The sequence below is a fragment of the Herpailurus yagouaroundi genome, unplaced genomic scaffold (genome assembly GCF_014898765.1).
Source record: "Herpailurus yagouaroundi ecotype Mexico unplaced genomic scaffold, PumYag 159, whole genome shotgun sequence".
Taxonomy (NCBI): Eukaryota; Metazoa; Chordata; class Mammalia; order Carnivora; family Felidae; genus Herpailurus; species Herpailurus yagouaroundi.
Window position 1 is genome coordinate 61,894,098 of NW_024412400.1, and position 27,079 is coordinate 61,921,176.

The 27,079-nt window shown below is 38.4% G+C and overlaps 1 long non-coding RNA gene across 1 annotated transcript in view; it reads left to right on the top strand.

The window, feature by feature from the left end:
• Positions 1-14,853: 14,853 nt before the first annotated feature.
• Positions 14,854-27,079, top strand: part of LOC121033960 (uncharacterized) — a 234,824-nt gene continuing 222,598 nt past the window's right edge. Inside the window, exon 1 of the long non-coding RNA XR_005792220.1 lies at positions 14,854-15,054. This is a non-coding gene — a long non-coding RNA (uncharacterized LOC121033960). The remainder of the gene's footprint in view (positions 15,055-27,079) is intronic.

The window sequence follows — 27,079 nt, forward strand, 5'->3', positions numbered from 1 at the left end:
GTGGGAGAGTTTAGGGAAGGAGTGACAGAGCAATTCATAGTTCCTTGAAAAGGCCAAACATTTGTAAGATGCATCCTAATTTCAGAAATATTAAAATGTAAAAAAAAAATGCATCTTAGAATAGAGGAAATAGAAACATGTATGCCGTGCAATAAGGAGGAGCTTTTTTTTTTTTAATTTTTTTTTCAACGTTTTATTTATTTTTGGGACAGAGAGAGACAGAGCATGAACGGGGGAGGGGCAGAGAGAGACGGAGACACAGAATCGGAAACAGGCTCCAGGCTCTGAGCCATCAGCCCAGAGCCCGACGCGGGGCTCGAACTCACGGACCGCGAGATCGTGACCTGGCTGAAGTCGGACGCTTAACCGACTGCGCCACCCAGGCGCCCCAAGGAGGAGCTTTTTAATGTCACCAGGTATTGAATGTTGAAAGGCAGCTAGGCCACATAGGCAAGTGAAAATTGATGGAACTGGGCATCAGTGCTCTCATGGCTAATGGTAAATTCTCTTCTGTGAATGAGAGAGGGGAGAGAAAAAGAGACCAGCGAAACAGAGAAGCAGAGAGACTATCTTCTTCTTTGAGGACAAGCTTACTGGGTTGATTTTTAATCCGTTTGGAGAGCCTAATAGTGGTTAAGGATTCAACTTTGATAATCATTTAATGGTTTAAAAGATCACCATGTGCCTAAGAGGCATCTGGGGCTAGTGAAAAAAGAGACTTAGGGTCTAAGTGGTGTGGTAGAGGGTCTAAGTTTAAAAATTATTTTTATTTTTCTTGGAATTCATGTACTTCATTGACTAACCTCATGTTTTACTTAAGCTGCAGAATCATGGATGACATGATGGAGTAGGGTGATCATGTATATTTCTTTCATTTCCCCCCTCAGTTGAGTAAAGCTCTTGTGTGCATAAGAATCAGTTGGAGATCTGGTTAGAAAATATTTAGTCCTGGCCCTGATCCTAGAGATTTTGGAGCTGATTACAGTGTCTGGAGTCTATATTTTTCAAAAGCATCCTATCCCTACTATTTCTAATAAAGATTGTGCAAATATTATATTTTAAGAAACATGGTCTCATGGCTAATGGTAAATTGCTTTATTACGGTGGTCCTCTGTCTATCCCTAGCACTCCTCAGTTAAAACTTTCTTTTTTCTCCAAGAATCCTCAGAATCAGGAAGATTCCCACACCCCCAACCCCAGGAGGTCTCTTCAGTAGTGTATCAAAAATACCATCTTTGGCTCAGTTTAAACTAGATGGACATTTCAAAAAAGTATATATTCACACACATATCCTTTGCATAGAAACATATTACTTCCTAGAAGTTTTTAGATTTCACATTATAGAGGCAAATTAAGTGCCTAGAAATGCTTGTCATTACTCATTGCACACAGTCACTGCTGGGCTGCTCAACTGCGAACAGTATTCTAACCTACATGCTCCTTAGTTTTGAAGACTAACAAGATACCATTCAGTCTTTTCTGGATAAAAAAAATACCAGAAGACCCATTCATGTGCTAACGTATTTGCTTGGTAATACATTTGGAGAGAAGAAGAAAATACATGATGGTACTGTTAATTGAATGATGCAACATTTGTGATAATCCTCAAGCACATTGTGCTGAGTAACTAAGGAAGATGAGTATGTGGTAGGGATGGAAGTATGTGAGCTGACTTTTAGCCCATCAACAAAGGGTTTGGACCATTTGTGTTGGATAATTTGTGGATTTAAGAGAATTTGTTTTCAAGAAGGAAATGATGCATGCAATATTCCATATATAATTTGTTGAGTAAGAGATAATTGCTGTACACATTAACCAACTATTTGCATTTAATTAGCAACGGTTTCTGCTACTGTAATGTTTCTTTTAAGTAAATGTTTGGAAGTATGTTTATTTTATTTAGTAACTTTTTAAAGATGTTGCCACATCTCCATGCTTCTCAAAGGTTACCTAAATATCCTACTCAAGGAAAACATTTTTCATTTACGCAGTGTCATAGACTTCAGTTTCCTCATCTGTCTGAGGGCTTGCACTAGGTAAGGTGTAATATTCATATCAGCACTGACATGTGGTTGCAATTATGTTTATGGCGTTATATTCCATATTTTAGAATTGCAATCAGTAACGGTTTAGTTTGTATTCCTTTTAGGAAGGATGCATGGGAATATATTGCAAAGCAGGGCCTGTCAAAGCCAGGTTCTTGGACTGTCTGCCTCTGACTCACCTAGGAAGCTGGCTGAAAATGTGGATTTCCATAGTGCATTGGGCTAAATTGTGTCCCCAGCCCCTCTCCCCATTCATATGTTGAAGCCCCTACCCTTAATGTGACTGTATTCGGAGATAGGGCTTTTAGGAGATAATTAATTTTAATTGTGATCATAAGTGGGGGCGGGTGTCTTAATCTGATAGAATTGGTGACCTTGTATGAAGAGAGAGATCTTCCTTTCCGTTTGCACCATGGGAAGGCCTTGTGAGGGAGGACACAGAGAGAAGAGGGCCATCTGGAAGCCGGAAAGAGAGCTCTCACGAGGAACTGAATCAGCTGGCACCTTGATTTTGGACTTCCTAGGCTTCAGAAATGTGAGACATAAATTTGTGTTGTTTAAGCCATCCAGTTTATGATATTTTATTACAGCAGCCTGAGCTGACACTTGGTTCCACCTCAGTTTTCCCGGATCCAAAATACCAGAAATGAGGTGGCATAAGAATCTGTATTATAAAGAAGCTCCTACGCCTGACACATGTAGGCAGTCAATATGGGGGGAGCACAGAGGAGAAGACAGGTGGTGTCACCGCAGCAGGATAGCAGGGGGTGAGGATTGAGGTTTGGTGGGAGTATTTGGTCTTTAAGTTTAAATGTTTGAGTGTCTGAGGCCCTGAGCAGGGCCAGGGACTTGATGGTAGACCATGGCAGCCTCTGCTCAGACAGCCAGTCAAATGTTTTGATCGTGTGTGGAAAATCCAGATGACTTCTGGAAGAAGCCAGCCACACCCTGAGCCAGGGTTATGAACCCAGTTGTGCGGCTACAGAATCTGGTAGACATCTCATGGCTTTTGCATTTATTTCTCCCATTGGATTTAATACTGCAGGTGTTTCTGAAGATACCTTTGTGCCCTTTATTTTTTAGGTTCTTAGTATCTTTATACTGTTCCTGACACAATCCTCTTAGTGTTTTCTGTACCGGACTTTGTTTCCTTTGTCTATTCTGTAATATCACCCTCTCTCACAAAAATGGAGGCATGTAGTTACATGTATACACACACTGGCAACACTTTCACAAGGAACTTGTTCTGACCAATTGATAAACTAATCCTTCCAAATATATTAATGGATTTGCAGATGATGAATTTCCAGGTAACTTACTTACATTTTAATAGAGAGCCTTCAGGAGGCAAAGCCTGGAAACACCAAGGAGTTATTTTACTGACAAAAATTTCAGGCCATTTTCCTTTCAGATTATCATGTAGGCGGCTGTCTCATTGACTTAAGTCCAGGAACAACCTCACTCAAAGGTATAAATAAAACAGAACCAGACTAGTTCTATTCAAGGTCATAAAAAAGTGATAAAAGAGACCTGCTCTTCTCTGGCCCAACAGATCCATGTGACTGGACACTTTCCCTTCCTGTTCCTATTTGTTCAAGGACCATGCTTTATTAAAATTCTCATTCTCTCCCTCTTCTTTTGTCCTTAGTCCCTGTTTTTCTGCCTGTATCAATTCAAACTTGTTCAAATCTCTCCTCTGAAAACCCAATACCAGTCCTGCATGCACTTCTGTTTCCTCTGTTTTGTTTGATTTTATTTTACTTATTTTATTTTATTTTACTTTATTTTATTATTTTATTTTATTTATTTAATGTATTTGTTAAATTTACATCCAAGTTAGTCAGCATATAGTGCAATCATGATTTCAGGAGTAGAATCCAGAGATTCATCCCCTACATATATCATCTAGCACTCATCCCAATAAATGTCTTCCTTAATGCCCTTTGCCCATTTAGCCCATCACCCCACCCCACAACCCCTCTAGCAACCCTCAGTTCTCTATATTTAAGAGTCTCTTATGTTTTGTCCCCCTCCCTGTTTTTATATTATTTTTGCTTCCCTTCCCTTATGTTCATCTGTTCTGTATCTTAAATTCCACATATGAGTGAAGTCATATATTTTGTTTTTCTCTGGCTATTTTGCTTAGCATAATACCCTCAGTTCCATCCATGTAGTTGCAAATGGCAAGATTTCGTTTTTTTTGATTGCCAAGTAATACTCCATTGTATATATATACCACATCTTCTTTATCCATTCATCTGTCGAAGGACATTTGCGCTCTTTCCATACTTTGGCTATTGTCGATAGCCCTGCTATTAACATTGGGGTACATGTGCCCCTTTGAAACAGCACACCTGTATTCCTTGGGTAAATACCTAGTAGTGCAATTGCTGGGTCATAGGGTAGTTCTATTTTTAACTTTCTGAGGAACCTCCATCCTGTTTTCCAGAGTGGCTGTACCAGTTTGCACTCCCACCATCAGTGTTAAAGGGTTCCTCTTTCTCCACATCCTCACCAACATCTATTGTTGCCTGGGTTGTTAATTTTAGACATTCTGACAAGTGTGAGGTGGTATCTCATTTCGTTTTGATTTATATTTCCTTGATGGTGAGTGATGTTGAGCAGTTTTTCATGTGTCTGTTAGCCATCTGGATGTTTTCTTTGGAAAAGTGTCTATTCATGTCTTCTGCCCATTTCTTCACTGGATTATTTGTTTTTTGGGTGTTGAGTTTGATAAGTTCTTTATAGATTTTGGATACTAACCCTTTATCTGATACATCACTTGCAAATATCTTTTCCCTTTCTGTTGGCTGCCTTTTAGTTTTTCTGATTCTTTCCTTAGCCATGCAGAAGATTTCTATCTCCTTGAGGTCCCAATAGTTTATTTTTCCTTGCTTCCCTTGCCTCCGGAGACGTGTTGAGTAAGAAGTTGCTGCAGCCGACGTGAAAGAGGTTTTTGCCTGCCTTATTCTCTAGCATTTTGATGGCTTCCTGCCTTATGTTTAGGTCTTTCATCCATTTTGAGTTTATTTTTGTGTATGGTGTAAGAACGTGGTCCAGGTTCACTCTTCTGCATGTCACTGTCTAGTTTTCCCAACACCATTTCCTGAAGAGACTGTCTTTATTCCATTGGATGTTCTTTCCTGCTTTGTCAAAGATTAGTTGGCCATATGTTTGTGGGTCCATTTCTGGGTTCTTTATTCTGTTCCATTGATATAAGTGTCTGTTTTTGTGCCAGTACCACGAAACTTTGGTTTTCTTTTTCAGGATTGCTTTGGCTATTTGGTGCCTTTCCTGGTTCCATACAAATTTTAGGATTGTTTTCTATAGCTCTGTGAAGAATGCTGGTGTTATTTTGATAAGGATTGCATTGAATATGTAGATCACTTTGGGTAGTATCGACATTTAACAGTATTTGTTCTTCTAGTCCATGAGCATGGAACATTTTCCCAATTTTTTGTGTCTTCAGTTTCTTTCATAAGGGTAATGCCCTTATAGATTTCAATGTATAGATTTTTCACCTCTTTGGTTAGGTTTATTTCTAGGTATTTTATCGTTTTGGTGCAAGTGTAAATGGGATCGATTCCTTGATTTCTCTTTCTGTTGCTTCATTATTGATGTAAAGAAATGCAACCAATTTCTGTGCATTGATTTTATATTCTGAGACTTTGCCAACTTAATGGATCAGTTCTAGCAGTTTTTTTTTTAATTTTTTTAACATTTATTTATTTTTGAGACAAAGACAGAGCATGAACAGGGGAGGGTCAGAGAAAGAGGGAGACACAGAATCCGAAACAGGCTCCAGGCTCTGAGCTGTCAGCACAGAGCCCGACATGGGGTTTGAACCCACAGACCTCAAGATCATGACCTGAGCCAAAGTCGGACGCTTAACCGACTGAGCCACCCAGGCGCCCCAGTTCTAGCAGTTTTTTGATGGAATCTTTTGGGTTTTCCATACAGAGTATCATGTCATCTGTGAAGAGTGAAAATTTGACTTCCTGCTTGTCGATTTGAATGCCTTTTATTTCTTAGTGTTTTCTGATTGTGAGGCTAGGGCTTCCAATACTATGTTGAGTAACAGTGGTGAGGGTGGACATCCCTGTGGTGTTCTTGACCTTAGGGGAAAAGTTCTCAGTTTTTCCCCATTGACTATGATATTAGTGGTGGGACTTTCATATATGGCTCTTCTGATATTGAGGTATGATCCTTCTACCCCTACTTTCTTGTGGGTTTTTATCAAGAAAGGATGCTGTATTTTGTCAAATGCTTTCTCTGCATTTATTGAGAGGATCATGTGGTTTTTGTCTTTTCTTTTATTAATGTAATGTATCACATTGACAGATTTGCAGATACTGAACCTGCATTCCAGGTATAAATACCACTTACTCGTGGTGAATAATTCTTTTAATGTATTGTTGGATCTGGTTGGTTAGTATCTTGTTGAGAATTTTTGCGTCCATGTCCATCAGGGAAATTGGTCTATAGTTCTCCTTTTTAGTGGGGTCTTTAGTTTTGGAATCAAGATAATGCTGGCCTTGCAGAATGAGTTTGGAAGTTTTCCTTCCATTTCTATTTTTTGGAACAGCTTCAAAAGAAGAGGTGTTAACTCTTCTTTATTTTTTTTAAATTTTTTTTAACGTTTTTTAATTTTATTTTTGAGACAGAGAGAGACAAAGCATGAACAGGGAAGGGTCAGAGAGAGGGAGACACAGAATCTGAAACAGGCTCCAGGCTCTGAGCTGTCAGCACAGAGCCTGATGCGGGGCTCCAACTCACGGGCCGCGAGATCATGACCTGAGCCAAAGTTGGCCATTAACTGACTGAGCCACCCAGGCGCCCCTGTTAACTCTTCTTTAAATGTTAGGTGGCATTCCCCTGGAAAGCCATCTGGCCCTGGATTCTTGTTTTTTGATTACTAAGTCAGTTTCTTTACTGGTTATGGATCTGTTCAAATTTTCTATTTCTTCTTGTTTCAGTTTTCGTAATTGATGTTTCCAGGAATTTGTCCATTTCTTGCAGATTGCCCATTTTATTGGCATTTAATTGCTCATAATATTCTCTTATTGTTGTTTTTATTTCTGCAGTGTTGGTTGTGATCTCTCCTCATTCATTCTTGCTTTTATTTATTTGGGTCCTTTCCTTTTTCTTTTTATCAAACTGGCTAGGGGTTTATTAATTTTGTTAATTCTTTCAGAGAACCAGCTCTTGGTTTCATTGATCTGTTCTACTGTTATTTCAGTTTCAATAGAATTGATTTCTACTCCAATCTTTATTATTCCCCCTCTTCTGCTGGTTTTGGGTTTTATTTGCTGTTCTTTCCATGCTGTTTAAGGTATAAGGTTAGGTTGTGTATCTGAGACCTTTCTTCTTTTTTTAGGAAGGCCTGGATTGCTATATACTTCCCTCTATGCCGGCCTTTGTTGCATCCCAGAGGTTTTGGGCTGTGGTGTTATCATTTTCATTGGCTTCCATGTACTTTTTAATTTCCTCTTTAACTTATTGGTTAACCCATTTATATTTTAGTAGGATATTCTTTAATCTCTAAGTATTTGTTGTCTTTCCAAATTTTTTCTTGTGGTTGAATTCGAGTTTCATAGCATTGTGGTCTGAAAATATGCACATATGATCTTGATCTTTTTGTAATTGTTGAGGGCTGATTTGTGTCCCAGTGTGTGATCTTTCCTGGAGAATGTTCCATGTGCACCTGAGAAGAATTTGTATTCTGCTGCCTTAGGATTAAGTGTTCTGAATATATCTGTTAAGTCCATCCAGTCCAGTGTGTCATTCAAAGCCACTGTTTCCTTGTTGATTTTCTGCTTAGATGATCTGCACATTGTTGTAGGTGGGGTCTTGAAGTCCCCTACTATTATGGTATTATTGTCAATGAGTTTCTTTATATTTGTGATTAATTGATTTATATATTTGGATTTCTCCACATTGGGGGAATAAATATTTACAATTATTTGCTCTTCTTGGTGGATAGTCCCCTTAATTATGATATAATGCCCTTCCTCATCTCTTGCTACAATATTTATTTTAAAATCTAGATTATCTGATATAAGTATGGCTACTCTAGCTTACTTTGGTGACCATTAGCATGATAGATGGTTCTCTATCCCCTTACTTTCAATTTGAAGGTGTCTTTAGGTCTAAAATGGTCTTGTAAACAGCATATAGATGGATCTTGTTTGCTTAAACATTCTATTACCCTATGTCTTTTGATTGAAGCATTTAGTCCATTGACATTTAGAGTGAGTACTGAAAGATATAAATTTATTTCTACTTTGTTGCCTATAGAGTTGGAGTTTCTGGTGATGTTCTCTGGTCCCTTCTAGTCTTTGTCGCTTTTGGTCTCTTTTTTGTTTTGTTTCATCCTATCTCCCCCCAGAGAGTCCCTCTTAAATTTTCTTGCAGGGCTGGTTTAGTGGTCCCAAACTCCTTTAATTTTTGTTTGTTTGGGAATCTCTTTAGCTACCCTTCTATTCTGAATGACAGCCTTGGTGGATAAAGAATTCTCGTATGCATATTTTCCTGATTCAGCCCGTTGAATGTATCCTGCCACTCCTCTCTGGCCTGCCGCATTTTTGTGGATAGGTCTCCTGTGAACCTGATCTGTCTTTCCTTATAGGTTAAGACTTGTTTTCCCTTGATGCTTTCATAATTTTTTCCTTGTCTGTGTATTTTGTGAATTTTACACTGATATACCTTGTTGATGGTCAATTTTTATTGAATCTAATGGGAGTTCTCTGTGCTTCATGGATTTTGATGTTTGTGTCTTTCCTCAGGATAGGAAAGTTTTCTGCTCTGATTTGCTCACATAAACCTTCTACCCCTTTTTCTCTCTGTTTCTCTTGGGACTCCTATGATTCAGATGCTATTCCTTTTTAATGAGTCACTGAGTTCTGTAATTCTTATATCATGACCTCTTGCCTTAATTTCTCTCCTTTTTTCTGCTTCATTATTCTCCATAATTTTGTCTTGTGTGTCACTGATTCGCTGCTCTGCCTCATCCATCTGTGCTGCTGTGACAGCCATTCGAAATTGCATCTCAGTTATAGCATTTTTAATTTCGTCCTGACTAGATTTTACTTCTTTTATCTCTGCAGAAAGGGATTCTATGCTTTTTTACTTCTTTCTTTCTTTTTAATATTTATTTATTTTTGAAAGAGAGAGACAGAAAATTAGTGGGGAAGGGACAGAGAGAGAAGGATACACAGAATCCAAAGGAGGATCCAGGCTTTGAGTGGTCAGCCCACAGGCCAGTGCAGGGCTCAAACTCACGAACTCTGAGATCATGATCTGAGCCAAAGTCAGATGCTCAACTGACTGAGCCACCAGGTGCCCCTATGCTTCTTTAAACTCCAGCTAGTATTCTTATTATCATGATTTTAAATTCTAGTTCAGACATCTTGCTAATATCTGTGTTGATTGAGTCTCTGGCTGTCATTTCTTCCTGTTCTTTCTTTTGGGGTGAATTCCTTCTTTCCATCATTTTGGAGGAAGAAAAAGAATTAATAAAATAAAAAAATAAGAATTACAAAATTAAAAACAGCAACAACAAAAAGACAAATAAAGAAAGCTAGATCCTTGGTGTGTTTTGGTCTGGTTTTTGACCTTGATCGAATAGAGAAAAAATGGAAAGAAAAGAAAAAAGAAAAAAAAGGAAAAAAGGAAAAAATAAGAAAACATTTAAAAATTTAAAAAGTATAAATAGAATAAAATGAAATGAAGAAAGGATAGGATAAAAAAGTTAAAAAAATAGAAAATATAGTAAAAATTAAAAAAATAAATAGAAAATACAAATATTTTTTTCTCTTTCTGTATCCAAGAATAAGAAAAGAAAAAGAAAAAAAATGAATTGATGGTCCAATGAACAGAATGAAATCTGAATGAAATTACATCTAATTCCCGCTAAGTCAAAGTATGAAACACTTTATAATCTGTAAACTAAGCAGGCCGAGAGACTTGTGGTAGTCCTCTAGGACTTGGTTGGTGCACTTGAACTGGACTTGGTTGAACAGCTCCATTCTCCACTAGGTGGCAATGCTTAGCTTACTGGGGTGGTTCAGTGTGGTGTTCGTGTATGTGAAGGCACAAGAGAGGTGAAAATGACGTCACACAGCTTTCCAGACTCCAGCCTCAGAACTGTTCTCTCATGACCAGCCATCAGGCACCTCTCCTTTGTCTCCTGCTTCCATCCACTCCCTGCTTCTACATTGTGACCAAGCTGTCAGCATACCAGGTGGCACCTCTCTCCTGAATTTTATCTCAGATGGGGCTCTGTTTCCAAACCGCTCACTTCTGAGGGCCCTGTGGTTTGGGCCTGCTCTGACTCTCTTGGGGAGAGTCTTGCCGAGCAATGGTCAGGTGCTGGGTTGCCCCCAAGAATGCTTATGCAACCGCACCACTACAGAGACCCAGAGACTGCATCCAGGTGTCAACCTGCCCCAGAAAAAGTTCATGCAATTGTGTAGTAGCAATGGTTCAGGAGACTATGGCAAATCACAGCACACAAGTGGCTCCAGGCTTCACCACACCCTAGCATCCTTGTTCCAACATCAGCAAACATTGCTTTTCTCTGGGGTCTGCTGGGACCCTTTCCCATGCAGAGGCTACACAGCCTCTACCAAATGTCCTCCTAGCAGGGGTATCGCCTCTCCACTGTGGCCCAAGGGCCCTCAGACCTCTCAGTCTGCTCCTGCACCTGAGGAGTGCTATGCCTTGCCACCATAGCACTGCCAGGTATCAAGCTATGGAATTTCCTACTCTGTGCTTCCCTGTTTATAGAGTCCTAATGGCGTTGAAAGTCTTTCCTTTTTCCTTTTCCCCTTTCTTGTTCTGGCCCTTGTGGATGCTTCCACTCTTTCCCTTTCTTTCCACCTGCTCCCAGGGGTTGTGCTTTTCCCATACTTTCTCCTCATCTCTGCCCTCTCTTCTCAAACAAAAATAACTCCTTACCCTCTGCAGCTTTTCTGTCCCCCAGTTCACCTCTCCATACAATGTACCTGCTGAGTTCTGTGGCTCAAGTTATGCAGGTTGTTGTGTTAATCCTTAGATCAATTTTCTAGCTGTGCAAAATGGCTTGTTTCTGATCTAGTTGCATTTCAGGGATGAGATAAGCAGAAATTTAATGTAGCTCCACCATCTTGTTCCCTCCCCTCTGTTTAATTTCCTCTGTGTTCTTGAGCCAAATGCCTAGAAAAATGATTTTATGGAATCACTGTCCCTATGTTTTATTTCTTGCTCCTTCTTTAATCTGGCTTCTTGCAACTCTCACCCTGTATATAGCCCAACTAAGGTCATCAAGGACTTCTCTCTTACTGAACTTAATCAACATTTGATAGTCTTTAGACCTTGAGAGGCATTGCCCACTGTTAATTATCTTCACATTGTCTAAAGTAACAACATTCATGCAAACACTTACAGCAATTATGTGTTCACCACATACCAAAGAGAAAAGTTCCAGATTATAACTGTGACAGTTGTAGGAATATGCCCTTGATCCCTGATCCCTTATTCTCCTGGGCCTGAATCTGAATTCTGAGGACCAGAAACCACTGAAAGTAGGGGTAGGGAATTGAAGCTAAGGGAGAAGGAAGAATTTAACATTCCTCCACTGCCTTTAAGGATTTTCAGGTCCGAAGTAAGCTCCCACTTGGATAGAGCAGTTATCCTAGTGCAGGGTTTCCTAAACTTGGCATTACTGAGATTTGGGGATAGGTAATTTGTTGTTGTGGGAGACTGTGCTGTTACTGTAGAATGCTTAGCATCCATCCTGGCATCTACCCACTAGATGCAAGTAGCATCCACTCTTCCCAGCTGTGACAGCTAAAAATGTCTCTAAATTACCAAATATTCCCTGAAGGCAGAATACCCCTCCTCTTTCATGCATCTTTCCCAACAGGGAACCACTGTTCAGGGCAGTGAAATTGGAGTTTTAATTATGGTACTGGAAAAGATATTCAAATTACTGAAACAAGCTGTCCTAGGGACTAAAGAAGATAGGAGAAGCTACAGGACCTGCCAGAATTTCATACGGTTGTAGAGGACCAACGTTTTAAAAGATCCCTATGAAGAAAAACCCAACTATTTTTACGGTTGCACCCCCACTCTTGTCATATTTTGAATAAAATTTTTATACCTACTTATGTAAAAGGGTAAATATATGAATATATATTTTACTTTTTCCCGGACAGTTTTGCCCCAGCTTAATTATTAATAGAATCCCTTTCCATTCTAAAAAGTGTCCCACTGTGGACGATAAATGACATGATCATCAGCTCTGTATTTTCTCAACAACATTCTAAGCATCAGGAGGGAAGCTAATTCTTTCTTATGCACTGATGTATGCTCACAGTACTTTTGTTGCGGTGGTTAATTTTAGGTGTCAACTTGATTGGGCCAAGAATTGCACATATCAAACATTATTTCTGAATGTATCTGTGAGAGTGTTTCTGGATGAGATTATCACTTGGATCTGTAGACTCAAAGTACACTTAGCTCTTGAACAATGCGGGTTTGAACTGTGAAGGTCCACTTACATGTGGATTTTTAAAAAAATATAAATACAGTACTGTACATGTACTTTTTTCTTCCTTTTGATTTTTTTAATAACATATTATTTTCTCTAGCTTACTGTATTGTGTTAGTATAGTATACATATAAGGTACAAAATATGTGTTAATTGACTATGTTATTGGTAAGGCTCCCAATCAATAGTAGGCTATTAGTGGTTAATTTGGGGGGAGTTAAAAGTTATATGTGCATTTTTGACTGCAGGACGGGTCAGTGCTCCTAACCCTCATGTTGTTCAAGAGTCAACAACATCAGTGGTCATCATTCAGTCTTTTGAGTGCCTGAATAGAACAAAAAGTCAGAAGAAGGAAGAGTTTCCTCCTTTTTGCTTCCTGCCTGCCAGCTGAGCTGGGCCATTGGTCTTTTCGTACCCTTGGACTGGAATTCATACCATCAGCTAGCTCCCTTGGTTCTTAAGCCTTCAGATTGAGGCTAGAATTATACCACCAGTTTTCCTGGGTCTCTAGCTTACAGATAGCAGATCATGGGACTTTACAGTGTAATTGTGTGAACCAGTTCTTCACAATAAATCTCTTCCTGTACATATATCTTGTTGGTTCTTTGGTTCTGTTTCTCTGGAGAACCCTGCTTAATATGGTCATGTAGTGGTAAATCAATAAATAGTTTTGAACCTGCAGTAAAAACAAAACTCAGTTAATCATGTTATGTAATCTATCAGCAGGATTAGACAGAGCCCTAACAAAATGAGGCAAACTTCCATACAAGGTATTTCCCTCTATAAGCCATGGTGCAGTTTAGAAGTCCTTTCTAGGATATAGTGGGTTTTCTGGCTGGATTTCAACCAGAGCACCTTGCCCAGATTCAGCTAGGGAAGCAGGCTGGTTACAAACACAGTTGAAAGCATTTTATTTTACAGCTCTACAAGTCTAATCGTATTTTGAAAAGATCATCATTGTTCAGACTTTATACACTATTGGTAGGGCAGTTCACTTGATTTGTTTCCAAAGGGGAATAAATGAATAAAGAATTTAGATTCTGAAGGATATTTTTTGGGTAAGAATTCAGTGCCAAAGAGGTATGCCTTAAAGAATTGTTCTAGATAGCATCTTTGTTTCCTCATCCTTCTTTGCATTCATAGAGACACATACATGCTCACAAAAATTGTGTACTTTACCGTACCTGTCATTTTCAAGTTCTCATTGTGGAGTTATTTGCTGAAGAAATTGAGAATTACTCTGTATTTAGGAACAAATCAGAGATGACATATAATGACTGGTAGAATTCTCACCTTGGCCTTTAATAAGAACAAGATGGCTTAATTCATCTCTTTGAAGAAAAGCTTAACATCCTACAACTGTTGTAAATATAAATCTGCACTAATATCCTGAAAAATTCCTTAACACTTCTGGAATTACTGATATGTTTACTTCCAAAAATAATGGTAAATTCTTGAAAACATTTATGATTAAAGTAGATTGAGAAAGAAATAATATTATTTTCCTCTTGTAGCTGAGAACTTTTGATGTATGAATTTCGCATGCCCCTGTGAATCAGATGTTATTAACCTCATTGTATATTTGAATAAACAATGATTCTGTGAGTTTAGGATTTAAACACAGATCTTCCTGACTCTGAGTGATTATATCTTCCAGTATTTGATTAGAAGTCTTTTGAACAATATTAGAAGGTAAAAGAACAAATATTCTATCAAATGTATTGAATTTAATATGCAGAAATCCTTGTGAACTTGGACAAATTATATAAACACATCAAACTTCTATTTGTTTTATCTGAAAAATAAAGATGGTAAGACTAACTGCCTTATAGGACTGTTAAGAGAGTAAGATTAGATCATGTACTTATAGAATTTCACAGAATCTCTGCACACAGCGAGTGTTCAGTAACTTTGATGCATTTTGATACATCAGTAAATTATTTTTATTATTTTTCTTCTAAGTTTTTATTTAAATTCTAGATAGTTAACATACGGTGTAATATTAGTTTCAGATGTAGAATTTAGTGCCTCATCACTTACATAAAACACCCAGTGCTCAACACAATTGCCATCCTTAATACCCATCTTTCATCTAGGCCATCCCCTTTCCACCTCCCCTCCAGCAACCCTGTTTGTTCTCTATCATTAAGAGTCTGTTTCTTGGTTTTCCTCTCTTTCCCCCCACCCCCCGCCATGTTAATTAGTTTTGTTTCTTAAGTTCCACATATGAGTGAAATCATATGGCATTTGTCTTTCAGTCAATTATTTTTAATATATGTAGGAAATAATTTTAGGACATCGATAACTTAAAAATTATTTTGCTTTGTGCCATAATTAGATATTTAATAAGAATCTGTTACTTTCACACAGTATGCTGGATATTATCGAGAACATAGAGAATCATCTTGTCTGCTGTTGAACCACTTGGGTCCTGGCTATGAAGATAAAACACACACCTAAGTCAGAGAGCACCAAGTGGTGAGATCTTACCTGTAAATGTACTAGGAATTTGATGGAGAGAGAAATTGTTGTGGGCCCCAATAAAATGGGAGCCATGTTGCTATTGGCTCCGAAGGAAGTGTAGAATATGAAGAGGAAAGGAGGGCAGGTACAAGGGGGTAGATCATGAGTAATGTTACAAAGGTGTGAGGAGCAAGGCCCTTTCAGGAAAAGCAACCAGAGCTAATGATACTGCCTTGCAGAAATAAAAAAGGAGAGAGAACTGTTTTCAAGTTGGATACCCTGTTCAGTGCTTTATAATTTTCCTTACAGACATTTTGAGAAGCAAATTAGTAAACTGGGCCCATTGGGAAATTGATGCCCATTCTCTCCACTTCTTATAGAAACCCTTACAGTGGTGAAGGAAATGAGGGCCTCGCAGGGGTGAGAGTCTGAACAATCCATAGTCTCCCAGTGTGGATTTTCTCCCCGGTAAAGTAGCACGTGCAAAAATGCAAAGGTCAGCTTCTGAAACGTTTTATATTTACATGTGGAGTAGCCTAAATTGTTTGAAAATGTTACTTTGATTAATATTCACCACCAAGCAGCCTCCCTGCCTATTCATTGGACTTTGCTTTCACCAAATAGGTGAGGAATCCTCGCTAGACTGATTAGACTCCTTTGTTCCTCTACCCCAGTATTTACCTATCACTGATGTCTTCTAGTGTCTGTGGCAATGGGTGCGAGATTACTTTTCCATAGATCAAACTTCAGAGAGATTTTTATAAGTTTTAAGCCTTTGTACTTAGATTCATCTTATCTATACTTTCAAGTGTCCTTTCCTACCATCTTTTAGCAGCTTTATTAAGATATCATACACATAACAACCTTATTTAAATTTACTCATGTTCAGTGACTTTTCATGCAATCATAGAATCATGCAGCCATTGCTACAGTCAATTTTAGAAGGTTTTCATCACCTCAGAGAGAAACCCTCCCTCACTCCTTCCATCTCCCCAGCCTAGGTAACCAAGAAACTACTATCCATCTGCATAGATTTGCCTTTTCTGGACATTTCATGTAAATAGAATCATGTAGTGAGTGGCTGGCTTCTTTCAGTTAACGTAACGTTTTTGAGTTCATCCAGGTTGTCATATGCATCAGGACTTCCTTTCATTAATACTCCATTGTACAGAAACACCACATTTTACTTACTCTTTCATCAGTTCTGGACATTTGGGTTGTTTCAACTTCTTGGCTATTATGAATAATGCTACTAAGAACATTCAAGTGCAGTTTTTGTGTGACCATTTTTAAATTTCTTTTCAGTAGTATTTCTGGAGTGGAATAGTTGGATCACTTGGTAACCCTATGTTTAACTTTTTCATGCCCTTTTGAGCCTGGAGCTGGCTTCACAATATCCCTAAACCAGGCATGCAAAACACCCTTGTTTTGCATGGCTCCTTCTTAGGCCCTCTGCTCTTCTTGTACCCATATTCTCTTGTATGTCTTCATGCTAATCCCATGCTTAGAATAACAGCCAAATGCATATCTCTGGCCTAGACTGCTTCTCTGGACTCTAAATATTTATATCCAAATGTTCAATACCAGTTCTTTTTGAACACCCCACAGGGACTTCTAAATCAATCTTTTATTCTTCTCCCTTCCACCGTGCTCCTCCTCCTATATATTCTAAGTGGGTGAATGATACATCCTAATAAGAAACCCAATAGCCATATGAGGCTTCTTTCCCTTCTATAATCCATCACCAAACCCTATTGATTTAGCCTCCTAAGAATCATGAATGTGTCCCCTCATTCCATGCTCACAGTTACCACTCTGCTTTAATCTCTCAAGTCTTCTCCATGTGGTAGCCTCTTAACTTATCACCATGCGGATCATCCCCTTCCTCCTCCATCTGTTCTTCCTGAGGCTGCCAGAAAAGTTGCTCTGAAACACACATCTAATCATTTCACTCTGCTGCCTAAAACCTCTCAATGTTTCCCCACAGTCTGCAGAATAAAAAAGCAAACTCTTGTGCTTGGTGCCCCAAACCATTCATAACCCGACCGTCACAGTCTCTTGAGTTTCCTCTTCAAGTATTTCCATCCTGTGTCCAGACACCAGATTCTGTAGAGGCCTCTAGATGTGCTGTAGGTATTTTCATGGCCTCATATCAGTTTCCCCTAGACTGTCCTGGTTCTAAGCCCCTCTTTAGTTGGACTAAATTTACAATTTATTTGTGGAACAAATAAATAGACATGTATTGTAAAAAATAACATCTCTTTTGTTCTTCAAGACATCTTAGGCCTTTGGGAAGAATTGTCTATAATCTCAGCTTGAATTGGTTTGCTTCTCAAAGCATTTTGCACTTTCTTTCATCACAGATATTATTGGGCTATATTTTAAGTGTCCCTTAACTAGCCCAACTTCCTCAATTCACTGTTCTTTGAGGAAAAGACCACATCTGCTTTGTCTTTGTCATCTCAGCACTCTCTATGATAGTAGGCACTGAATAATATGTTCAATGAATGCACGAATTCCATATCTGCAAATATTTCAAGAACCTTCAGATCTTCTATGTTTCAGATTCCCTGCCTGTATTTGATCTAACCCAGCTTCTTCCAGGCCTAGAGCTAGTGAGAGTATTAAGCACTTGATATGAAGTACTGGTGGTACTCTTACTCTGACAGCCTTTTCTTACACCTGTTTTCCTGCCAGCTATAGCTTTCCTTTTCTTTCTGGTTCTCATGGTTATTCTTGCTGTTTTACTTCAGATTGGCAAGGCTGACTGTTTAGACAGGTCTCGAGAGGCCATGAGACCTGAACTAATCCTATGACTTGTGAGGGCTCTGTGTGTGCCTGGTCTTCATGCTGTGACCTTATTATTCTATGCAGCCCTGTAGGTGATTCTCTTTGACATGGGTATAATGGAAAATGAAACATTTGCCTCTGTAATGGCCATTGCATAATGGGCAAAGAAATGTCCACGTAAATTTATAAGCTTTCTGTAAGTTTCTTTGGCTCTTCCTTTTTTTTTTTTTTTTTTCAACGTTTATTTATTTTTGGGACAGGGAGAGACAGAGCATGAACGGGGGAGGGTCAGAGAGAGAGGGAGACAGAGAATCGGAAACAGGCTCCAGGCTCTGAGCCATCAGCCCAGAGCCTGACGCGGGGCTCAAACTCACGGACCGCAAGATCGTGACCTGGCTGAAGTCGGACGCTTAACCGACTGCGCCACCCAGGCGCCCCGGCTCTTCCTTTTTTTAAAAAAAATATTTTAGAGAGAGTGAATTTGCATGTGTGGAGGCAGGAGAGGCAGAGACAGTGAGAGAGAGAGAGAGAGAGAGAGGGAGAGAGAATCTTAAGTAGGCTCCACATTTAGTATGGAGCCCAATGCAAGGCTCAATCCACGACCCTGGGATCATGATCTGAGCCGAAATCAAGAGTTGATCGCTCAACAGACTGAGCCACCCAGGCACCCCTGGCTCTTCCTTTAAACAGTTGAGTAGTTTATTAGTTACAACTTTAAAAAAAGAAAGTGAGTGGAGTGATATAGGAATTCAACTTCTGCATACCTCTTTCCCCACACAGAGTTCTGAGAATCACTTTTTAACATCTCTGCTTCTGTTGTAAGGAAAATGGCTTTTATTTCAGTGTTTCCCATGGGGCTTTCGATTCCTCTCATTAAAATGAATGTATTTGCAGTTTGGAGGAAGAATTAATAGGGCCGTCCTGTTGAATGTTGAATGAAAGAGTGAATGCATTAAAGGCAGAAGAAGCTCCTGCCTGTATACATGTAAAATGTGAAATATTGTGCAAAAAAATATAGCTGACATCTAGTTCCAAAAATGCGTTACTAGCCTGTTAGTCTAACAAAACAGTTCAAGGTTTGTTTTGTTTTGTTTTGTCATTTGAGTTGTGATTGGTAGCTTGGTAGCTTTAAATTTCTTTGTATTTGGATATTGACTATTATGAAAAAGTATAAAAAAAAACTTCAGAAAAGTTTTAGCTTTTTTAGATTTCATACAGCATTCCAAATAAAATACATGATTACATTGGTGATTGAGTAATTTAGTGTTCATTATCAAAAAGCTGTATTTCCTGTGCCTTTGTCTCTGGGACGTGTATGGTTTAAAGACATTTGTAAAGATTTCAGACAACAATTGGAAATCTATTTCATAAAGCAAAGAAAGATGACTGTGATATTGTAGGGCTTAGAAGTAGTTACCCCACAGAATTGTTTTCAGTTTTAAATACACAACTTCGAAGAAAGGTAGATAGGCTTTCAAGCCTACCAATACTCTTAGGCATTGCCAATAAGGCCAAGTCTGGAGAAAATGAAAGCAAAAGATATAAAGTAGTAATTTCATAATGAGACTTTGTTTATTCCAGGAGATAAATGAGATTCACAGATGGATACAGAAAGAATCTACATTAAGTGTAATATACTGAATGGCTGGTTTGTAGTTTTCTTCCGAGGTTTCCTTTTTGAACATCTGAATTAATTCTCAATTCTGAAAATTTCCACAGGTTGTTTGAGAATTGTTTCCTTCATTACTTGTAAATATGTTTCTTGAGATTACCACCCAGAGAGTCTTAAACTCAGAAAAATCAAGCAGAATCTGTTTTCCAAATTTGTTGAAGAAACCAAACATTCCTATAAATTCTGTGTATACACCTCTCCATCCTCTGCTGGAAGAAGAGTTAAGTTAGGAGGGAAGAGGCGATATGGAGGCACAGATTGACTGCATAGGCTTGTGAACCACCCTTTAATGGTTATCTCAGTAAAACAATAAGGACACCATAAAGCCAGTGAGGTTGAGGAATGGTGAGGGGCAGAGAAGCAGCTTCTTCTGTTTTGTTGGTGATTGTCAAGGGGAAGTCTGTAAATACAGCTCAGAGTGTAGAAAGAGTCAACACATACTTGACTTTTATAGTATAACATGTGAATACAGAACACACGGGGAAAGATGTTTTATGAGAAAGTAGTCTTTTGATAGAAGGCATACCTTAAATTTTATGCTTGAAATAAACTGAAATACCAAATCATTTTCTAAGTTAACAGCAAAGACTTATTGAAATGACATGGTTTTTCTTTGCACTGGAATTTAAGCAATGAGGCAAAGCTTTCAGAGAGCTGTGTTAGATCTTTTCAAGTATATTGACAATAGCAAGAGATGTTTTGTTTAGCTTCTGAGTAGGTTTTCTCTCTCTTTTTAGGTGTTATTGTTAAATGTTGTATCCCATCTGTTGTATCAAAATGGAAATGGCTATCAGTGATTCAGTTCTTACCACCCATAGTTGAAGCTTCATGTAGGAGTATCCGCTTAGATGAAATAACAACTCTGACTCTTACTGTTGAGAATAATGAGTAAGTTGAATATAAGGCATGTAAGTTGTATACCATGAGACTTGGAAGAAGTTCAAAGTTACTCCACTCCTCCCTTTCTCAGCCAATATTTCACAGTAATCTGAAATCTAATATTCCCAGCATGTATATATTTACTTATTTGTTTGCTCATTTATTTAACAAATGTTTGTATGGCACTTACCATGTGTTAGGCACTGTTGTAAATACTTAACAGAACTAAGTAAGATAGATACTCTTATCATTCATTTGCAGATGCGAAAATGGAGGAAAAGCAGCAAAATATTATTTTCCCAAGGCTACACACTATAGGTATGGAAATCAGGCAGGCTGACTCTCAAATCTGTACCTTCAGCTACTAAGCTGTGTACTTTCACTTCTCCAAGCTATGAGTTTATACATAAAGGCTATGTTTGAAAAATCAAAATACTGTGGTAAAGAGGAACAATATATTAATAGCCACAAATACATTACTCTAAACAATGTAAATGTCTTATAAAGAGCTGACTGGTTTTCCAGAGGGGAACTAAGACCTAGAAGTTTATTGGGGGAAAGGAGGGGTGGAAAGGTTTAAAACTCAGGCTATAAATAGGGGCACCTGGGTGGCTCCCTTGGTTAAGTGAGTTCTGTTCAGGTCATGATCTTGTGGATCATGGGTTCCAGCACTGCATCTGGCTCTGCACTGACAGGTCAACCTGGAGCCTGCTTCAGATTCTCTCTGTGCTTCCCTCACTTGTGCTCTCTCAAAAGTAAATAAATAAACATTAAACAACAACAACAACTCAGGCTACATATGGAAGAAGAAAGCTTCAGAAAGGCCCTAGGTATATTTGGGAAGGGTTGTTGTAGCCAGTCAGATGGGTGCCCACATGGGCTTCTGAACAGACTTGACTGTTTTAGAATATTAATCAGGTTTAGTCACCCTAATCAATTTTTTATTTTGTCTGCTTTTCATTCTAAGTATTTTTTTTGTTGTTTTCCTCTTCTCCCTACTCCCTTTCCTTCCTTCCTCTGTCTCCTCCTCCCTTACCCTCCACTTTACATTCTTTCTTCTCTAGTTAATGTCAAGATCATATATTCTTTGTAGCAATCTAACATTTAGTTTGTTTATTGAACCCAAATCACATGAACTCTCTTATTAAGCACATTCAGTGTGTTTCAGACTAAAAACTGATGGTCCTTTGGTGAATCCTGGCCCACACTGGTATGTGACTTTGTGTTAGTCCACATACTGCTGTGTTGTGTTTTTAACTGAGTTAGTGGCTATATCAGCCAGGATAAGCTCTTTATAGCTATCACAATCACAGACACACACACACACACACACACACACACACACACACACACACACACCTCAGTAGTATAAAATAACAAAATTTTATCTTTCACTCACGTAGCACATGTATCACAGGAGGACAATTGCACTGAATTGCCTTCACTCTGCACCCGCCTTGATAAAGCAGCTACTATCTGGGGTATTATTAATTGCTAGAGCAGAGAGAAAAGAGCTTTGGAAGGTCAGACACCCACAATGAAAATCTGGCTTAACGAATCATTGAGAAGACCTGGTCACATGGCATAATCCAGCCACAAAGGGATCAGGCAGTACACTTGTACTATTTGGCCAGAAGGTTAAGAGCTTGTGACTCTTACAGTTGCACACATCTAAAATTCAGAAGAGTTCCCCCCAAAGTCGTTTTTTTCTTAATTAAGTCAGAAGATTTGGCATTATTCTCCAATCCCTACTAGGAACCAGTTGGTTAAAGCTAAATAGCAGGTGTCTTGTTGATACAAGTTATGTGGCAAGCCTCTCATTTACCAATTCCATCTCCCCCAGTCATCCTGATTCAGTGCCCATAACCATATTTACTATTCTGGAAGTGCTTTTTTTCTTCTAGAGGGTTTAAGAGGGAAGTATTTGTAACCACACTTATCAAAAGTAGAAAAACAAATGATTAAAAAAAAAGTCCAGGTTTAAAGAAGAACAGAATAGTGTGCGCATGTATGCATGTTACGTAAATGTGTATATGTTTTGTTGTTGTGTTTTTGTTTTTGTTTTAGGAAGCTAAAAAATGTTTATGGCCTAATATTTATTTAATCTGAAAAAAAGTTCACATCAAAATTTTTTATTTGTCTCTTTAAATTATCCACCATCAGTCTAAATAAAAATACAGATGGGGTACATGTGGATTAATTAATTTTGTTCTTAGAACATCTTTTAAAGTTTCACTGGAGGCTTGAGTTTAAAATATTATTATTCAATATATATGATCTGTTGCAAACAAGAGGTCACAGTAGTTCAGATTTGAAAAGAACAATAGCCCACATGGAATTTAAAAATAAAGTATGTGTATGATGCCGTGCTTTTTTTCTACCTGCTTTTTTACATATGTTTGAGGATCTTATTTTCTCCAGGAAAATTCATTTATGTTCATATTGAAGGTGTTCAGAACAAGCCTCCCCAAAATGTGCTATTTGGGCATGTGGATTACTTTGAGCTGAAGTCAGTCAAGGCCCAAAAGACTCAGGAATAGCTTTTACCTTCCCTTAAGTGCCTAAAATAATTTAGATAGAGGACCTGGTCCAAGAGAACTGTCACCAAAGGTAACTCCAAAAAAATGGGCTAGGTGTGGTAAATTGGTGGGGAAGCTCAGGAGGGCCTGGAGATCAAACTCCTCTCTGTGTATCATTATCTTTGTATGACATAGCAAACATTTATTGATCAAACATTTTTCTTCCCATTTTCTTGTGAAATGTCTTCCTTCTCTTTGGTGTCTCAGACCCCTTCTTAGTTCAGGATGGCATAGAAAACTCAATTGCCTGACTACCTGTGGGTCTCCTGTCCTTATGGGGATTTGATATGTATGTCATTAAATTTTTCTCCTGTTAATCTGTCTAATGTAAATTTAATTAATAGACCAGCCAAAAGAATCTAGAAGGGTAAAGAAAAAAATTTCCTTCCTTCTGATGTACATTTTCGTCTTGACAGGGATAGGGACAGAATTGAAGTTAGCCATTATTCACCTGCCAGACAAAACAATTATTAATTTAAATAAACTCAATGTGAATTTGTTTAAAAACAAACAAACATTGGTCAACCTTTTGTTTCTGAAGTTTAGATTAATCATATTTGGGATTTTTGAATGCATGGTTGGGATTAAGATGAAAAGATTTTCCAAATAGCTCTGGACACTATTATAACAAAATACCATTTACCATTTCATATCAGAAGGTGATCAATTCTAAATGATCTACATTTTAGGAATTGGTTTGAAGAGTCTAAAAATTGATATTTCACTTAGCACTACTGTGAGAAGATCTTTACATATTACAGAGAACAAATATATGCATTTTTAACCTTTTACTATTAAATTGGGATGAAATATCCTATTTTACTCTTAATATGAAGTGTCATACTTTAAAGCATATTAAACTTTAGATGGCTCACTCTATATTGCCGAATCATATGAATGGCCATGGACAGCTGAGTGAATAAGTTTGAGGAATGACAACTCAATGTGTTATTCCTTTCAAATGAAAGCTGTAGAAATTCAATCTGCCTTGTCTACTTTTAGACATTAATATAAGGTCAATCTATTTTTGTATTTCAGTTGTACTAAATTTAAAATGCCAGGTTTCATTCATGTCTTATAGTAACTCTTAACGCTAACCATTTCCCAAAATATTTTCTAAAGTGCATATAAAAGCCTATTGGAAAAAAAAAAAAGTAGATTGGCTCTTGTGTAGGTTAATCAAAGTATGAATAGTTAAAAATACTCTCCTTAAAACAAGGTTATTACAATTGTTTTATTTATTTATTTATTTATTTATTTATTTATAATATTTATTTTTGAGAGCCAGACAGAGTGTGAGTGTGGGAGGGGCAGAGAGAAAGGGAGACACAGAACATGAAGCAGGCTCTAGGCTCTGAACTGTCAGCACAGAGCCCCATGCAGGGCTTGAACTCACAAACCATGTGATCATGACCTGAGCTGAAGTCGGATGCTCAACCCACTGAGCCACCCAGGCACTGCAAGGTTATTATAATTGTAGGTGAAAATACATCTAGTGAAATGTGACAGGTTCTAATTTTTCTTTTGCCAAGAGAGTAGAGTTGAAATCATAGCATCTTCAGGGAAATATAAATATCCATAGTTTCTGGATTAGAGAGGATTTGGGATGATGAGCCCTTTAAGAATTTTTATCATGAACAGTAATAAAAAGAAAAACTCTTTTTCTGTATCCACAACACTTCTGATACCAAATGTGTGGGGCTTTTCCCCTCATGAACCAATTCACTAACCCTCTGAACACCAACTGGGTATCCTAAAATTCACTCTGGCACTATCTGGAGTTACTGCAGACTCCCCAGATGAAGGGCTTGATTTCACAAGGCTGCTCCTTACATCTGATGCAATCTCAAGTCCTGTACTTCTGATCAACCTGTTATAAATTAGAGATTTCCCATGACCCAATTCTTGGGTTTGGTAATTTACTAGAATAACTCACAAAACTCAGGAAAGTGCTTTATTTACTATTGCTAGTTTATTATAGAGAATACAACCCAAGAACAGTTAAATGGAAGAGATGCATTGGATAAGGTATGTGGGAAGGGGTGCAGAGCTTCTGTGCCTTCTGGAGGCACACCACCCTCCCAGCACTACATGTGTTATCAGCTTGGAAGCTCTCTGAACCCCTATGTTTAGGTTTGTTTTTTTTTTTAATAGACGTTCCATTATGTAGGCAAGAGTGATTAAATCATTGGCCATTGGTGAGTGAACTCAACCTCCACTTCCTCTCCTGTCCCCTGAGGTCAGAGGTGGGGATGAAAATTCCACCCCTTTAATCACAAAGATGGTTCCTCTGGCAACCCAGCCCCATCTCCCAGAGTCACCCAATTAACATAAACTCTGCTATAGTTGAAAGGGGCTTATTTTGAACAACAAAAGACACTCCTCTAACCTCTATCATATAGGAAATTACAAGGGACTTAGGAGCTAAATGCCAGGAACTGGAGAAGAAGAACAAATGCATATTTTTTTATTATATCCCAATAGCACAATTACACCATTTTTTGCATATTAAGGACAGTTTTATCACAATATAGGGAATCCCTAAGCAAGCAATTGTTTCCTGTTTTTTTTTCCACATATTTATTATCATCTGTAATATGCCATGTGCTATTGTTTGCTAGGTACTTGTCTTTTTCTCCATCAAATTTAGGTTTGTAATTTCAGCATTTTGATCTGTGATGAATTTCTTATGATATACATCCTTATGATGAAGTTTTGAAGTGATGTTGTTGTCTGGAGACAACAGCAACAGAAAAATTCTTGAAGATGTCTTTAGTGCAAAAAGGTGATTTTATTAAAGCATGGGGAGAGGACCCATAGGCAGGAAGAGCTGCACTGGGGTTGTCACCAGTAACTCATTATATACCCTTAGGTTGGGAGGGGGTCATAGAGAGAGTAAGTCTCTAAGTATTTTGGAAGCAAGGTTTCCAGGACTTTAGAGGTTAGTTGTTGCTAGGGAAACACCATTTATTTCCTTTTAATAAAACATCAGTCATGAGACCCTTCAGATGTATATCGGGGGCCCATAAGCTTGGAGTATGATTGCCAGCATGTCTCTTGAGGCAGTTGAGATAAAGTAGGTAGACTTAGAGGATCCTTGAGGTTGGGATAATGTTAAGCTAAGATTCCCTTATGCCCCCAGCAAAGTGTCATCATCAAGGCAGTTGAGCTCCTAGAGGGACGTAACTTTGCCAATTTCAAGGACTTGTCCGTGGGCTGTAGGCAGTAAGGTACGGGAATTTAATTTTTCATTTGCCTTAGGTTCCCACATTACTATGGCAAGCACTTAAACCCCTATCCTTTGTTCTTGGGTAGCCAGGAGTGTCCAAGAAATATCACACATATTCCATGAGGGTTTCGGGGCGGGGTTGCTATTAGCCTGTATTTTGCCCTCAGCTTGCTCCACGCTTCCTCATCACTTACTAGTTTTGTGAAGTGCCCATGATCTCTTGATGGGAACACACCCATTATTGTAGCACCTAGGACAGGTCTAGAAAATCTTGAATCTTTCTTTTTACAATCTTTCTTTACTTTTCCTCTGAGATCTTTGAACTTTACTTTCCTGAATTTGGGTGCAAGTATCACAGGTGTGATACACTACTCAAATCCTGTACAATGGTGTGATCATTTCCTCCCAAGGTTTCAACTATTTCCTTAACCAACCACTGAATCAGAATGATGTTGAGAGAGGTACTTCTTGCTTTTTCAAGTTCCTGAGAGATTAAGCTGTCAGGCTAGGCAAGTAAAGCATTTATCAGATCTTCTTTTAGTTGGATGAGAGCATCCAGCTAGTTGAAGGCTTTTTCTACCTGGCATCATGTCTGAGTTCATTTTCTCCTCACTATCGGGAAAGCACTATTGACATAAACTCTTGGTTATCCATCCTTCAGCTGTCGGTAGCCTCATTGCATAGTGCAGTGTCTGATAAATAGTAATTCAATAATTTTTTTGTTGAATAATGTAATAAATGATTAATTCTAGCCCAGTCTTTATGTACTAAGGTCTCTTCTGTTTCTTTCCTTATTCTTACCCATGTGCTGCCTCCGTGCTCTACACTCCGGTTTGCAGACTTCAGAACCTATCTTCTACATGTTACACAGCATTTTGTACAAGGTGCCCC